Genomic DNA, 17,143 nt, shown 5'->3' with positions numbered 1-17,143 from the left:
TTAAATATTTCCTCTACATTTGAAAAATTAAAATATTTTTACAAGAGGAATAACAAATTTGTTTATACTGTTGCCCACAACCAAGATCCTTGGTTCTCCGAGATTTTCACTATCTTTCCTGTTATTATTTCTCTTGTTTTTAAACTCTTCCCTACATCATATTTTACACAGAATTTAGTGAAGTTGGGTTAAATTTAAATAAACTTTTATTTTTAATCTTTTGGGGAAAAACGATAGGAATAAAATGAAATCTAGTAATGTCTTGTTTGGATGTCATAGTCCTAGTGTGGACTCAAGCTCTGGCTTGCTGTTTCCAAGGTTGAACACATAAATCTCAACATTCCTGGGCCTTGGCTTTCTTTACTTTGTTTTGTTTTGTTTTGTTTCTGTAAGAAGAGGTTGAATGAATGAGCTGTAAATTTGCCTGCAGATACAAAATTTGTCTTCAGATAAATATATCCTAAAAAATACAACCATTTATATTGCTGTGGCACTTATAAGAAATTATAAGCAACAGCATAGAATAATATAACAACAACACATATACCTTAGCCAGTGATCTTTCTGTGAAAAAAAAAAAAAAGCCAAATGCACTTCCTTTTTTTAAAAAAAGATTTTATTTATTTATCTTGAGAGAGAGAGAGAGAACACGAGCAGGGGGGAGGAGGAAGCAGAAGGAGAAGCAGGTGGGGAGCCCAGCAAGGTGGCAGGGGGCTCCATTCCAGGACCCCGAGATCATGACCCAAACCAAAGTCAGATGCTTAACCTACTGAGCCACCCAGGTGCCACATGAAAAATGTACTTCCTTGAAAGAAACGTTATTTTCCCTCAATATTAGATGATTATTTAAAGATATTTTTAGATTATTGTTATTTTAAGACTTTTTTAAAAATTTTTATTTATTTATGATAGTCACAGAGAGAGAGAGAGAGAGGCAGAGACACAGGCAGAGGGAGAAGCAGGCTCCATGCACCGGGAGCCCGATGTGGGATTCGATCCCGGGTCTCCAGGATCGCGCCCTGGGCCAAAGGCAGGCGCCAAACTGCTGCGCCACCCAGGGATCCCGTTATTTTAAGACTTAATGAAGTATGAGCACTTTAGCAAAAGCAACACTTCTTGTCCATTAATGAGGGTTCAAATTTTATAATACATTAAACTTCAACCCACTATCTGTATTTTCTCAGAAGACAAAATAGAAAATTTAGCTATATAAAACTGCACCTTGGGGGTGCCTGGGTGGCTCAGTCGGTTAAGCACCTGCCTTCTGCTCAGGTCATGATCCCAGCATCATGGGATCCAGCCCCGCATTGGGCTCCCTGCTTAGGAGGGAGTCTGCTTCTCCCTCTCCCTCTTCCTGCTGCTCCCCCTGCTTGTGTGCACTTTCTCTGTGCCAAATAAATACAATATTAGAAAAAAATCTGCACCTTGGATAGGTTTTGTTATCATCCTTGCTCCTGGTTCTCTTTTTTCCCATTTGTATGGAGTCTGGTACCTCCTATGGGGAGCAGAAATACCCAAAGTGACTACTCTTTCAAGAAGTAGTTGCCCTTCCTTCTAGACCCAGGAGGAGCTGGAGTAACCAAGATATACAGCTAATTGATATCAGTATTGCAAGTACCAAACCATCCTGCTCTCAGCATTGACTGAAACGGACAGTCTCCTATTTCACTGAAGTAGGAGGAAGTTGCTCATTCATTTGAAAAAAAAAAAAGAAAGCATTGACAAAAATAGTATGTCTGTTATTTTAAAGGGAGATGTAAATGTATGCATAAATAAACCGTATTGTTTCACTTGAACATGAAGGTCTATTAAACTACAGAGTGTTTATTTATTTTGGTAAAACAACACCTGGGTTTTTTGTTTTTGTTTTTTTTTTTTTTTTGAGATTAACGAGATTCTATGTCATTGTTTCTACATTTTTATCATTCCAAAAGAGGCTTCAGAAAAATATTCTCATATCTTCATTTATAAAAGCAGTCTCCAAAATTTCCACTTTCAATATTTTACTCCTCATTTTAAGGTCTAAACCAAACTTGAGAAAATTATGAAATGATCCCTACCCCTTCTTTGAGTATCCAAGTAAGAACAAGAGGAGAGGAAATTTTGTCAGAAAATCTGGGTCTTCATCTTAATTCTGTGTGTTAACCAATTGTGTGTTCACGGGCAAGTTACTTGACCTTCCCATGCCTCAGTTTCCACCTCTGCAAAAGGAAAGCACTGTACTTGATCCTTAAGTGCCACCCCGTAGCTATAAAAATCCAAAGCTCTAAAACAAACAATTTTTGATAGTCAACTGGAAACAACTCCATTTACGGATTCAATCTAGTCAGTCTCTGGTTTCAATATTAGGAAGACTTCACCCAGTCATCTTGGGAGGACTATAAGATTAGAGACCTGAGAAAAAAGAATTCAGTGAATACGTTGACTTGCAAGAAAGCATATTAACATTGGGATCTAGAACAAACTGAGATTGGCAAGCTGCCCTCATTAGTGGTCGTTCTCTTTCACTGACACTGGGTTTGAATGCTGGGACACTGGCCAAGTCTAGATCCCATCACTGGCCCCATGATGCTTTACGTAGATTAGAAGGTTAGGCTTAAAGCTTCATTCTAGGAGCCCCCAGCTACCGCATTACTTCCTGAGTCTTGCAACTATTTGACTCACTGAACAACACTGACATGTTATTTCAACAACTTAATATAATATTTTCTGTCCAAATCCAAACATCTGAAGTTACCTTCAGAAAACTGACGATATTCAGTTTTTTCCTCACTGTATGTGAACTTTTAGACCCTTTACCCAGATAACATTTTGATGAGCAAAGAGGAAAAAAAGAGAAAATACTGGCCCATCAGGGGTTAAAAAGTGAGTAACCAAGAAGGTGAAATGCAAAGGCAACTTGGCTGGGAACCCGGACTTTCAGCTAGAAACAGATCTGCCCCAGTGCCATGGTAGTCTCTGGTTCCTATTCAGCAAAGAATAAGAAGAGCTTAAAACCCAGCTTGGAGAATGATGACAATCCACCTTTAACCAAAGAAAGTTGGTAATGGGTCTGAGCAAGAAAAGTATTGACAAATTAAAATCTCATTATCTGTCATCTCAAGGAATAAGGGATAAGAATTTAGCAACTCCCATGTAAATTCCAACATATCTTGATTTTAACAAGTTTGAAATATTTCCAAGCTATTAACTATAGTGACTATATAATTTATCAACTAAATGGGGATACTTTCAAGAATAAAGGAAATACTATTTTTAACAGCACTAGACAATATATTTATACCAGCACTATCCCAGGAAAACCAGATGTATGGTCACAATTGGTAACTCTCCTATCTTCTTGGATGAGGTGTTCTACATGAAGAAACTTTTTCACTAGGATCCAAGTCATCATCACTCATTTTACCATGCTGAAACACCGTGATGCTCTCTGGATTTAGAGGACCTAACCACCAGGGGACCTCACACTACAGTGGGCACCAGAATCACTGGAGGGTTTGTTAGATGGTCCCGCTCCACCCTTGGAGTTTCTGACTGAGTAGTTCTGGGGTGGGGCCTGAGTATTTGCATTTCTAAATTTCCAAGTGATTCTGATGCTGGTCCAGGGACTGTACTTTGAGAAACATGGCCTGTACTTCATGGTGAACTCAAAGAGTGGTGCCTTTCTTTGTTTTTATGTCCTCATGCTGTAGTCCTTTGGTACCAGAACTCAGTTGTCCCTCCCTCCACTTTTCTTTTTTTTTTTTTGTCAGCTCCCAATATACCTGTCCCTCACAGTCTTCTAATTCCTTTCTTTCCTTCTAAACTGCTTCTTCTCATTTCCTGCTGACTAGGAAATCAATCTACAAGTTTATTACAATTCTCCTTAAACTAAATGCATATATAGGGTTATTAATATACTTTTTCACTGAGCAACATTTATTTATGTTCTCCTCTGGATCATCACTCTGGGGAAAGGACTGAGTTGTATGGACTTAGGCTGCTGTTTAGGCCTTGCTTCCTTTATTTTTCTGTGTCCTACCTGAGCTTCAAAAAAGTATATTTCCCATATAAATGTGGAATAAGTGAGGGATAACTGCAGTAGCTACTTGGAGAACATGTAATATAAAATATATGTATTAAATTTTTGAAAGGGCATTATTATAGAGACATTGCTACATAATATTCATTTATAGAATGACTAATTTTTTACCAAGATTTTTTGGTAAAATCTTTATAAAAATATGCCATTATTTCATAATATCCACCTCATATTTGTTTTTTTAATTAAAAATTTTATTTATTTATTTATTCAAGACAGACACAGAGAGAGAGGCAGAGACCCAGGCAGAGGGAGAAACAGGCTCCATGCAGGGAGCCTGACGTGGGACTCGATCCCTGGTCTCTGGGATCACACCCTGGCCTGAAGGCAGCACTAAACTGCTGGGCCACGGGGGCTGCCCTCCACCTCATATTTATATTAAATCCTACTCTTAGGAAATTATCTGTTATCCTTATAATATGTCACTAAGTTGTCCTTATGCTATTGGCCCATCCATGCATCCTGCAGTGTCACTTCATGCTTAACTGAGATACATGGATTCTGCTAGAAATATAATGGAACAAACTCAGCCTTAAAGGAAGTCTTTCTTAAAATAAATCCTCATTTAGCAAAGAAATCTACTCTAGCTAATCTGAGAACTTTGTGGCTGTTAAACTTATAAGGATTTAAATACCCAATGAAACCAAAGTTGGTCTATAGATAATCTGCAAATCATTTTTACTGACAGATGAGTTAATGTCCATGAAATGAGTTAATGTCGATGAAAAAGAAGCCAAATTTAAGGTGACTACCAGGGGTTGTACTTGAATCAGTTTCCACCAGCCTACTTCTTGTTCCCAGGTTATCCTCACATCAAGCTTATGAGTATTTCTTCACTTTTTCAGTGCCCTCCAACAGACACTCCTTGACATCAGAAAGTTGTTCTTTTTGTTTTGTTTTGTTTTGTTTTGTTTTTAGAAAGTTGTTCTAATTAAAATTGACTGGGTGAAAAAGCAACTTTCACAAGCCGAGAGGGGAAGGAGAAGCCCCAGTGTTGGGTCCACTTGAGCCTGGACACCAAGACAAAGGATGAGACTGTACATTTGAATCACCTGCCTTTCATCCTGTGCTAATGCTGTCAGCACCGGGCAAGGGCAGTGAGCAACTAGGAAGGAACTGGACTTTAGGGCCAAGCACATCTGGCCTCAAGATTCTTCTCTGTCACCACTAATAAGATCAAAGAGCCCCCAAGACTCTTAAGTTTTAAGATTCTCCTTTCTTTTATTATCTAAATAAAATGATTCACACCCTTGAGAGTAGTTCAGCACCTCCCCAGTATTTCTGAAGATGGTAGGAGGAGGGACTTTTATGTTTCTATTCCTTCTGGCTCCAAGTTTGATTCTCAATCCCTACTCATATTTTTCTGCACCTGTACTTGCTTTCTTTTCTCTTCTTCACTTCACCCTAAACATGGGCCATACAATCAAAATGCTATCAATGCGAGACTCCTAATGGCAACAAGGTTTCTACTAAGCTTTGACTACAATGGAGAGTAATCGCATATCATGCAAAAAACAGCTTTGAGGGATGTCTGGATGGCTCTGTGGTTTGGCGCCTGCCTTTGGCCCAGGGCATGATCCTGGAGACCCAGGATCAAGTCACACGTCGGGTTCCCTGCATAGAGCCTGCTTCTTTCCCTCTGCCTCTTTCTCTGTATCTCTCATTAATAAATAAATAAAATCTTAAAAAAAAAAAAACACCTTTGAATTTAAAGCAGATCGGACTGCCCCCCAAAATGCATCCACCATTTCCAGTCAGATGGCCTTTTTCTGACTTGCTAATGTCGGAGTGCTAATGAACTCTCCATTCTGTTCATTCCTCTGTCTTCCAGAAATCCTGTCCTCCTCTCAGATCACTGACATTTAGTCTAAAAACTTCTGTCCCTTATTATGCAGAGCTGTTCAGTTTCTCAAACTCCATTCTAGACTGGTTGTTGGTTCCTTCACATAATCCAAAATAAGCTCTCTTTCCCTGAAATTATTTTATGCTATCTTAGAATGGTAATCAATGACTCTAGTCATCTTTCTGAATTGCATTTTTCCTGTTCACGATATTGGCTGCATGAATGCGTAAGCCAACTAACTGGTTTATCTGAGCCTCAGTTTAATCATCTACTTCATGTGGTTATTATCAAGATTAAATGTGAAAGCCCAGCATAACACTTGACAAAAGGTAACTGATAACCATGAGAAATTTCCACTGGAAATGATAATTAATAATGGCATCACTTGGGTGTATTAGCCAACACCCACAGCCGGTAGCTGATAAGCCAGACTCAAGCTGACGGTACCACACTCTGGCACCAGGGACTGCCTTTCCTGATGTCCTGGATGCTACATTTTCTGGCAAATAGATAGTTAGAAATATTAGGCAAATCATCACATCCAAGAGCTAAATATATCACCACTACCCCCAACAGCAAGGGATGGTGTTCTATCTTGCTTATGTTGTTTACTTCTATCTCGCAGGGAGGAGAACAGAGCTGGACAGAGGCCCAGCTATGTGCCACACGCTTCTGCAATCCATTGCCTGCCATCATATATCTGCTCTGAGAATAAACTGCAGTCACACTTTTACAAGGATTTAATTTCCCAATGAAACCAAAGTTGGTCTATAGATAATCTGCAAATCATTTATACTGACAGATGAGTTAATGTCAGTTAATGTCAATGAAATGAGTTAATGTCGATGAAAAAGAAGCCAAATTTAAGGTGACTACCAGGGGTTGGACTTGAATCAGGTCCCACCAGCCTACTCCTTGTTCCCAGGTTATCCTCACATCAAAGTGACCCAAGGCCTTCTCTGAGGAAACAGACCTCACCCCTTGTCTCTCTTCCTTTTTACATTCACAAGATGACTCCTACTCCAACAGACCTTTCCCAGGACCGTAACTCAAGCACTCATCTAAAAAGGAGGTGTGGTCTAAGTATGTTTGGCTTTTTGTGGTACACGTACTATGTACCAGCTATGTGCTAGGCTGTCTGCTATGTGCTTTACATGTATAATCACTTTATGTGCATGATTTCAATGATCTTCCCAGAAACACAATGAGATAGATATTATACCCATTTTATTTTTTTTAAAGATTTTATTTATTTATTTGAGAGAGAGCACTAGAGAAACAAAGCATTCATGAGTGAGGAGGGCAGAGGGAGAAGTGGCCTCCCCACTGAGTGTGGAGCCTGATGCCAAACTTGATCCCAGGACCCTAGGATCATGACCTGAGCCAAAGGCAGATGCTTAACCAACTGAGTCATCCAGGTGCCCCATATACATTTTAAAGACAGAAAACTCATACTCCAAGAAGGTAAATTACTTGAGCATGGTCACAGGATCAGTAAGTGAATAAACAAGATTCAAATCTAGGTCTATCAAATGTCAAGTCTCAAGCTTTTCACCATAAAATTCTCTCTGTGTGAGACCATCACCTCAAAGAAGATTTCTTCTTAGACTCAAAGAATTCTAGAACTCTTAGTCTGAAACTACTCACAGCCTAAAATATTTCCAAATACATTTATCTCTACCCCGCTGGGAACAGTGTGGCATTCCTGTAGAGTGCAGGATTAGTCCGCCATTTTTGGCTAATGCGATAAAGTATATGGTGCTATCTCATAATACATGAATGATTGAATGATTAATATATTTAGAGCCCTAGGACCATTTCAACAAGGCTAGGACCAAACCTTTGTGTTTGTGGAGTCTTATGACTCATCTTGGCATTTTCAGTGCCTTGCTTTAATGGAATACTCACTCCCACTCTTTGTTCTTCCCAGTTCACCCTATGTCATGGTACCCTCTACTGTCCTAATTCTCAACTCCCATTACGGCATTTCTTTCCTTGAAACTATCTTTCACTCTGATGTGCTTCTGCTTAGCGTTAAAGGCCCCGTTCTTCCTGGCTCTAATGTAATGTTTAGCTTCATCTTTCATTGGCCCTCACACTTAGATGTCAAGTGAAACCACTCAAGGTCCAGCTCACATGCCCTGACCCTTTGCTCTATAGTGTAAAATGTAAAATTTTACAGTGTAAAATGCCCTAGTTTAGGGTGGAAGTTGAGAGTAAATTCTCTGCAATAGGAAGTAACAGAAACTTAGCATAATGAGATACCCTTCCATACTTACTATGAGATTGGCTATATTATAGGATAGCTATAATGAAAAAAAGTGGGAAATAGCAAGTGTTGATGAGGAAATGGAGAAATTGGAACGCTCATGCACTGCTAGGGAATTTAAAATGGTACAACCACCATAGAAACAGTTCAGTGGTTTTTGAAACAGACATCGAGGAAATTCCAAGCAAGTATATACATATCAAAAAATTGAAAGGAGGGACTCAAACATATTATGTGTATAACAATATTCATATCAGCATCACTCACAAGAGCCAAAAGGTGGAAACAATGTAAATGTTCATCAGTACATGAATGGATAAACAAAATGTGCTATATACATACAACGGAGTATTATTCAGCATTAAGAAGGAATAAAATTTTGATATATGCTACATCATGGACAGACTTTGAGAACATTATGTTCAGTGAAGTAAACCAGATATAAAGGCTACATGTTGTATGATTTCAGCATTATGTAATATCCAGAATGGGTGAATCCACAGAGACAATAGGGAATTAGTAGTTCTCAAGGGCTGGGATGTGGGGAAATGGAGAGTGACTGCTTAATGGGGATGGAGTTTCCTTTTGGGGTTATGATAATGCTCTGGAACTAGATAATGCTGATGGTTCCACACTATAAATGTACTAAATGCCACTGAATTTTATACTTTAAAATAGTTAAAATGCTAAATTTTGTTATGTGCATTTTATCACAATAAAAAATACAGACTACAGAAATGACAAAAACTGCTCTGTCATACTTATTCAATAACTCATTTATCCAATGATGTTTGTTTTGAGGACAAATGAGATTCCAATTCTAATGCAATAAATGTTTAATTCGAATTGTTAAAGACAAAGAAGTACCCTCACAGATGTCAAAGTGAAAGAACTCGGTACCCTTTTTTAAAAAAATAAAATTCTAGGCATAATTATGACATAATATGTGGTTATGTATGGGGTAGTATTAATATTTTGAGAAATTTATCAAACTGGTTAAGATGTCCTAGATTCAAGTCAATTCAGTAAATAATCATCTCTGAGCAATAGCAAAGGGATTTTTAAATGTTTGCATCTATATTCCTGAGAAGCTTCACGACTGAGAATCTGGAGCACAATCCCTCCCTAAAAGTTGCATTTCAGACATTCATCTGTGGGCATCAATTATCTATTAATCTATTAATCAGTGTTGAAGAGTGAAAAACACTTTGCAATCTTTGTAAGCCCAAAGGGAAGGGCAGCTTTGGTAAATCCTCACCTTTCAGGACTGGTAACCAAGGAGAAAAATTGTTCAGTATATAAAACCTAATACAGTAATTTAGTTTCTATAAAAACAGGTATTATTTCCAGACAACTTAAATGGACAAATACAATTGAAAGAGAAAATGTGCATCTATCTCCATCTGGGGTGATGATTTACATAAAATTTGCAGTGACTTCAGTTTCAGCCATTTATTGGGAAATATGATCTTATTCCTGGAGTCATTACAGACAATCAGTTGGAACAGAATTGCCAGGAAAAAAAACATTGTACAATTTAATGTTTGGCACTCTTCCACTTTTTTTCTTATAGCTATTGCTTTTAGAATAGCAGTTCTAACTCCAAGATCTTTCAAATTTATTTCTCCATACTTTATCATCTGAAGTCCTGGTCCTAGTCAAGATGGAGCATATATCTCATGGTAGAGGTAGCAGTGACTGTTGAAGCTAGAAGATTCAGATTAAAATCTCTTCTTTACTTCTTTCTAGTTAGAAAAAATGAGTCCCTTAAATTTGGTCCCTCTTGATCCTCATCTGTAAAATAGGAATGATAAAATAATCGGTCCTACCGACTTCACGGGGTTGCTCTGAAGATTAAACTGAGATGCTGATTGTGAAAGTAAATTGTAAGGGGTGATGCTGAAAACAGCGGTGATGAAAATTAGCAATCATAGCTCTTTACTACCTGGTCCTTACATACAACTAATCCAACCACTTGTGCTCTTTGTACCCTCTTCCCTTATCCTTGTTGAATTGACTTTCCTGGGAAATCGTTAAAGAAAAACTAGACAAGATGAGCAGAGTTGTTTTTATTGTGATACTCTTCCCAGCAATAGGGAGAAGATAAAGACCAAGTCTAGACACCTAGGTCCACAGAGAAAAGAGCTAGAGAGGCTTCAATATAAGAATTAGCACGGTGGGGGTGGGTTGGTGGGTCGGAGGCCCCCTGTGTGTGCTAATTGGCCTCACTCAAAGGAAATAAACTTTCTCATATCTTCACAACAACAAAAGTAGTTTTACAATTTGAAGCAAGGAGGCTGAGTAAGTGAGGCTCCCCCACCCCCATGAGACTGGGAGAGAGAGGCCCTATAATTGCACTTCAAAGGGTGGCTTTTAGGTCCTTGAAAAGAAGACATTTCTGGGTTGGAAAACTGGCAAGATTTACGTCTCAAAGGGGCAGAGTAAAGGATAGACAATAACAAATTTTCAAAAACAAATGCTCTAGGAAAAAAGAAGTCAGGGGGATACAGGAAGAAGCCTGTGTAATGTCAGTCAAGCTAAAGGATACTTTAAAACCATCGTAGTCCAGACCTGTGGGAAAATGGCAGCCAACCGATTTTATATGATTCACAAAACAGGAGCCAAAGTGTTCTAGTTTCACTGGATTTCCTCATAAGAGTGATAAAAACCAATTTTATTTATTCAGGAAAAAAACTGTGAATCAAGTTAATCTTATGTCCAGCAGCAGAACTTAGATTCCCCTGGGTGATGCCCCACCCCTAGCCCCAGTCTTGGAACACAGTGAGATCTATACTGAGTAGACCATGTAATCTCTCATCCTATATGATCTTCCACAGAAATCACCCATGAGCTCAAACCCTGGCTGCTCTAACCTGAATATAACAATCTTTGGATGTGATCAACAGAGAGGAAAGATTCTATAATGGTAATCAAAGTGCTTTCACTGCAGCCTTTTAGAAGCTCCTTCAAGGGGGAAGCCAATAAAATGTAAAAGCCATATCAAAAAGGAAATAAAGATAAGAAGTTCAAGAAAAGTCTCACTCTTCTCTCAAGCTACCAATCCATTCCTGGGATTCCTTCCCTCCCTACCAGCCCCTTGGTCAATCAACTCAGTAACATCTACCAGCTTCTTTCATTGACTCACCTTCTTGGCCTTATACCTTAATCCGACCCTACCAATCCCTAAATTGTATCAGTTCAACAATTTACTTTTCTCTACCATAGCTGTTATCAAGTACTATTGGAGAAATTTCAAAACTTTATCTACTGGCAGTATTACATAGGTGAAGTTTCTGTAGACGGAATAAAGGCCTCCACAAAGATGCTCATGTTCCTCCCCGTCAGAATCCAGAAATATGCAACCTTACATGGAAAAAGGAACTTTACAGAAGTGATTAAGATCTAATATCCTTAGATCTTGATATTGGGAGATTATCCTGGATTATCTAAGCGAGCCCAAGGGTCAAGATCAGAGGAAAAGGTGTGAACAAGAGACCTAGAGAGATGGAGTGATGAGCTTTGAAGTTGGAGGAAGAGGCCATGAAACCAAAGAATACATGTGTCCTCTAAAAGCTGGAAAAGGCAGGGATACAAACCCTCCCCTGAATCCTCCAGAAGAAACACAGCTCTGCAGACAGCTTATTCCAGTCCCACAAGACTCATTTTAGATTTCTGAAATCAAAACCATGAGATAGTAAACATGTGGTTTTCACAGGTAGCTGTCAACAATGATGGGCAGATCCTAGTGCTTGGCGGCCAATGCCATCTCCTGGCCACTCAGCAGACACTGTGACCAAGGAGGTACTATTGGGTGGAAGGTTGTATTCCTACACTGCGAGGGCACCAATATTTCAGGTAATCCCTACAGAAACAAGGGCAGACCAGTTGAGGTGTGCTGCCCCACAAGACCAGTTGAAGCCCATGCTGCCCTGGACCACTTCTAGGTGTTTGATGGGTTCCTGTCACCTTATGACAAGTAAGAGTGGGTGGTAGTTCCTGCTGCTTTTGGTCTTGTGCCTCTGAAGTCTATGTGAAAGTAAGCCTACCTGTATGGTGCCAGGTGGTTGGCTGGGTGTACCAGGTGGTGACAGCCACCCTGGAAGAGATGAGGAAGGAGAAAGCCAAGGTCTATTACTGGGAGTAAAGAAAAAAAAAAAAAAAAACACACACCAGCCAGCTCATGAAGCTATAAGAGGACAAAAACAAAGCATGAGGAAGAAAACTGGTAACCACACTGAGGTATTTATTAAGACCCATGGACTCCTGGCCTGAGCATGATAAAGACTGTTCATTCTTCAAGCTTGGCCCTGGCCTGCCCTTTTCCATCACTGCCCTGGATGTGGAGGGATCCAGGGGCAGCCATCCCGGTGCCAAGGCAGCTTGGGCCTTAGCTGAGGCACAGACCGGGCCTTGACCACTGCTCCTGTTTAAAAAAGAACCGTCTTCTACAAACGAACTTTAAACGGCTCTAACAGGTGTACAGACAAAATCTGCCTATGATCTACTAGTTCATGAGAGTTTTAGAAAATCGAGGGTAGGAACCACCAGTTACTTTAGTTTTGATATTTGCACAAGTGAGCTGGAAAGTGAACCGCAACGAGGCATCTGTTCTGTGCTCTGCAGCCGCCTGTGAGACTGCGGGTGGGGCAGGGTGAGCCCGGGGTGGCCCAAAGACATTCCCAGCCCTAGCCATCACCCCTGCTGCTCCCTTCCCAATACTTCATGATCAGAAATGAATACATTATTTCAAAATAAATAAACAGTGTTGTGGTAAGCCAACTAAGTTTGTGGCCATAGGTTCTGGAGGCAGTAGAAAAAGGATAGTTTCCAACCTCAGGTGAGTCCTCAAACCCTGAGAAATTGTGCTGGAGAGCCTTAAAAGATGACTGTTTTCGGTTCCTTCCCTCCCAGCATGTGTGTGCTGCTCGGGACTTCAACAGGTGCGATCTATTCACCTTCGCCTGAAGTCTGGGCTGGCTTCATCGCTTGCTTTGACCAACAGATCAACATGGAAGCAACACTGCGCCAGTTCTGGGCCTGTCCTTTCAGCAGCTCTTTGCTTTCCCCCTCTTGGTGGCCAGCCCCCGTGCAGGGAGTCTGACTGTCCCAAGACCCTTATGCCGTGAGGGAGCCCACACTGTCCCGGGCATCCCAGCTGAGGCACCAGATACAGGCCTGCAGAAACCACTTTGGATGGTCCAGTTGACACCATATGAAGAAGAACCGTCCACCTGAGCTTAGCCCAGATTTCAGAATCATAAATCATACATGGCTGGTTCTTAAGCCACGAAGTTTGGGGTGGTTTGTTAATAAGCAATTAGCTGAAACAAAAATAATTTCCCACTTGCCATTAGTCAACGTCTTCTCCTATTCCTTTACCTCTCTGCAGGTGATCTTCCCCATCTAGTCCAGAGAAATTCTGGTCCCTCCAGCATATTTCCATTGGCCTCAACCCTAGTCTTGCCTACCGTACCTGTAGCCTCACTGATTTTCTGGTCTTTCTTAGAATTACTCTCCTGATTTAAGCCCGCCCTGCATCTCAAAGTTTCAATCTTTCCACAGACTCCATCACTGTCATTGTCCCCTGGCTCCTTTCTCCAGGTGGTACACACACCCAGGTTGATCCCAATCCCTTTAATTACTTCAAGTTGTTGCCCTATCTCCTTTTATCGTCCAAACGTTTTTTAAAAGAAGAGTCTCCACATGTCACGTTGGCATTGAATGCTCGGTCAGGTAGTGAGCTAAACGAGAGGAAGGACCTAATAAGAGTTGATCAGAGGCAATAGTGTATGTGGGAGTGGAGCGGGGGGATTGGGGAAAGAAATCTGTTATTTAAACAGAATCCAGTTACCAACATGAGTAAGTAAAGGTGGGTTTGTGGCGAGTAGTGGCAGAGTCAGGGAGAGGACAACTCTGTAGGGTTAAATGTACTGAACAGGCTGGGTGCAAGTCCCAGGGAAGACGCAGGGAGGGGACTTGGGCCAGCCAAACCAGGAAAAGGTGCAAGGAAGGAGCCTCTATTATCCAGCTGTGCATGGTTGCTCTTGCTCAGGTGGGCAAACAGGGCCTGCTCCCTCACAGAGGGACATGCCTGCCCCCGCCTTTTCTATTCAGTGGTAAGGACTCCTTCCCTATACTTAATGGACTATACTCAGAAAACAGTTAATGCTTAGCTATCTACCAACAAATCAACATTTCTCAATGAAATAACACTGAGGTAAAATGACCAAGTTAATTATTTCAAATTTTTTTCCCCTGAAGATACATTCACTTGGGGCTATACACAACTAAAAATCTGCAACCCAGTTTTACCCAGATAATAAATGAGAACACTTTTGCTTTCTACTAGTAAGGTGAAATGTTAAGAGTGTGCTCTTTGGAATCAGACTGTGTGGTATACAGAAGGGTACATACACATACACACACACACACAAACACACACACACCCCAAAACAGAAGTCTGCGTCTTACTGCTAGATGCTATCTTACATAGCAGGAGGAAGTAAAAGTTGCAGATAGAATTAAGATTGCTAATCAGCTGACCTCAAAATAGGGAGAGTACCCTGGTTTATACAGGGAGGCAATGTTATCACAAGGTCCCTTAAAAGTATCTGAGGGAGACCAAGGAGGAGGTAAGAGTGTTGCAGTGTGAGGACTCAACTTGCCTTTGCTGCCTCTGAAGAGGGAGGATGGGGGCCAAGGAAGGCAGGAAGCTTCTAGAAGCTGGAGAAAGCACAGAAACATCCTCCCCTCCAGAAAGGAACTCTGCCCTGCTGACACCCTACTTTTAGTCCAGCAAGAACTTCATGACCTACAGAAACATAAGGTGAGAAACTTGTGTTGCTAGAGCTGCTACATTTGTGACAGTTTGTTAGCGGCAGCAGTAGAAAACTAACAGGGACTACATAGTTCAAATCCTGACTATCATCCACAACTGGTGGACTTAGGGAACATTACTTAATTTTCTATTCCTATTTCTTTATCTGAAAAAGGAGACTAATAATACTATCGACTGGAAGATTCAATGAGATAATACATATAATACTTAGAATAATGCCAGACTTGCAGTGAGTGCTCAATGCTAAGTGTTGCTGTTGTTATTTCATTGTTGTTTTGTATTTACCTTTTCCTTTTTGTCACCAGATTTTACCTGAGATTTTACCAGACTCCAAATATGTTTTTCCTGTATCTACTTAAACAGCACAAGGTGAAATGCCTGCTAAAGGATTAATACCCTTGAAGTCCCAAATTGCCTGGAGTACCTTCTTGGAATGTTTTGTTTTTAGCTTTGAACATCTAACTCATCTTGCTTGCTCCTATTTTGCTAGAACAAGCGGTGCTAGCACCATTTTTTAAAAAGAACTTTGCTACCTCTTGAGAACTTAATTACAGTGCTGCTGGTTGATGAGTTTGCATTTTAAACCGAGACCTTGAAATAAACACAGTCATTTCAGTTCTTGATACAGCACAGTGAAAGTGCATTCTCTGATTAGCCTGTTGCCTTAGGACTGCACCATGACAATGGGATAAAATTAGCCACACTTGCCAATGACCTGACACCCATTACAGATTTTGGCAGTTTCTGAATTCTTAATTCTTTTTGAGGTATATTGTATTCGATATATTTAGGGTGTTTACAGTACATCCAGCCATTTACTTGAAAAATGTAATAAGCATTTGCAGTATTTGATTAACTTAAATAATTTACATTTTCACAAGAGAAAAGTGTTGTTACACACGTAAAACATAAGATCCTTTTATTTTTCCTAAGTTCTGGGATCCCCTAAGAGAATACTATCTTCAGCAACATCCATCTTCATGCCTACAAAGCATGAAAAAGAGCTTTGCATTAGGATCTTGCATTAGTCTGAAGAGTCCCACCCTCCTACTTTTAATGGCTAACAACAGGAGCCCCTTTAATCAGCACTGACAGGAATATACATAAAAAGTATCAAAGAACATTGTTCAGCCGAAAAGTTTTAGTGATGTACCATGTCTTCGGTAATTTCAACAGTTAGTCAAAGAGCATGGATTGAGCCTCCTTGTTTGTCATTAATTCATTCTTTCAACAAATGTTCAAGTGTTTATTAAGTTCACACAATGTCCCAGGAATTAAGAAACTCTCTCAAAAGCTACCTATTGTATTGTTTAGGAATATACATCTACAGGCAGTTCAATGGATTTTAAAACCCACAGAATTTAGGGGCCTTGAGGGGAGGTGGGGAGATGGGAAGGGTGAGGATTATACGGGTGGTCTGGCTGGTGTGGGTGTGTTGGAGTTCTGGAATGGGCAGTGGAGCCTCAGGTGTTCTTTCTATTATTATGTTTTATAACATACACATACTTTACATTCTTTTGATGTACCAAATACTCATTTTTAAAAGGAACAATCAATTTCTGCTTTAAGGAGCTTCTAGTCTCATATGGTGTCCAGAACTTGACTGTTCCTCATGTCTTACGCTGTAACCCTAGCCTGACACCCCCGTCAACTGCATATTTAGGAGTCTGTCATCATTTTTTAGGGGGAGAAACCCAACCTATACGCATCTATATTTAAAAAAAAAAATCTTAATTAAAGAGCATTACGAATTCACATGTGCTTCCCTCTGCTGAGTTCAAAGGCCTGAGGATCATCACTGTCTAATAAGAGCGATGGGTGCTCTTGTTTGTTTTCTGCTGTTTCCTGCTACTGGAGCTCAAGGCAGGGTCAGCCCCCATGTACCTTACGTCTAACCTAGTGCTAAACAGTTGAGAGGCAAGTTTCTAGGCCCAGTTCCAATACCAGCTCATTGTGTGAACTTATGCAAGTAATTAAACATTTTGTGGGTTTTTAAAAGAATTTATCAGTGTCAAAATGCTCACAGATATAACCTGTCTCCCTGGGCCTATGAAACATAATTACAAATATGAAAGCATTATGAAATGCTAAGTGCTATATTAAAGTTTAATA

This window comes from Canis lupus, chromosome 2 (assembly GCF_048164855.1).
Source record: "Canis lupus baileyi chromosome 2, mCanLup2.hap1, whole genome shotgun sequence".
Taxonomy (NCBI): domain Eukaryota; kingdom Metazoa; phylum Chordata; class Mammalia; order Carnivora; family Canidae; genus Canis; species Canis lupus.
The sequence above is the reverse complement of the archived record's forward strand: the minus strand, read 5'-3'. Positions refer to the sequence as shown.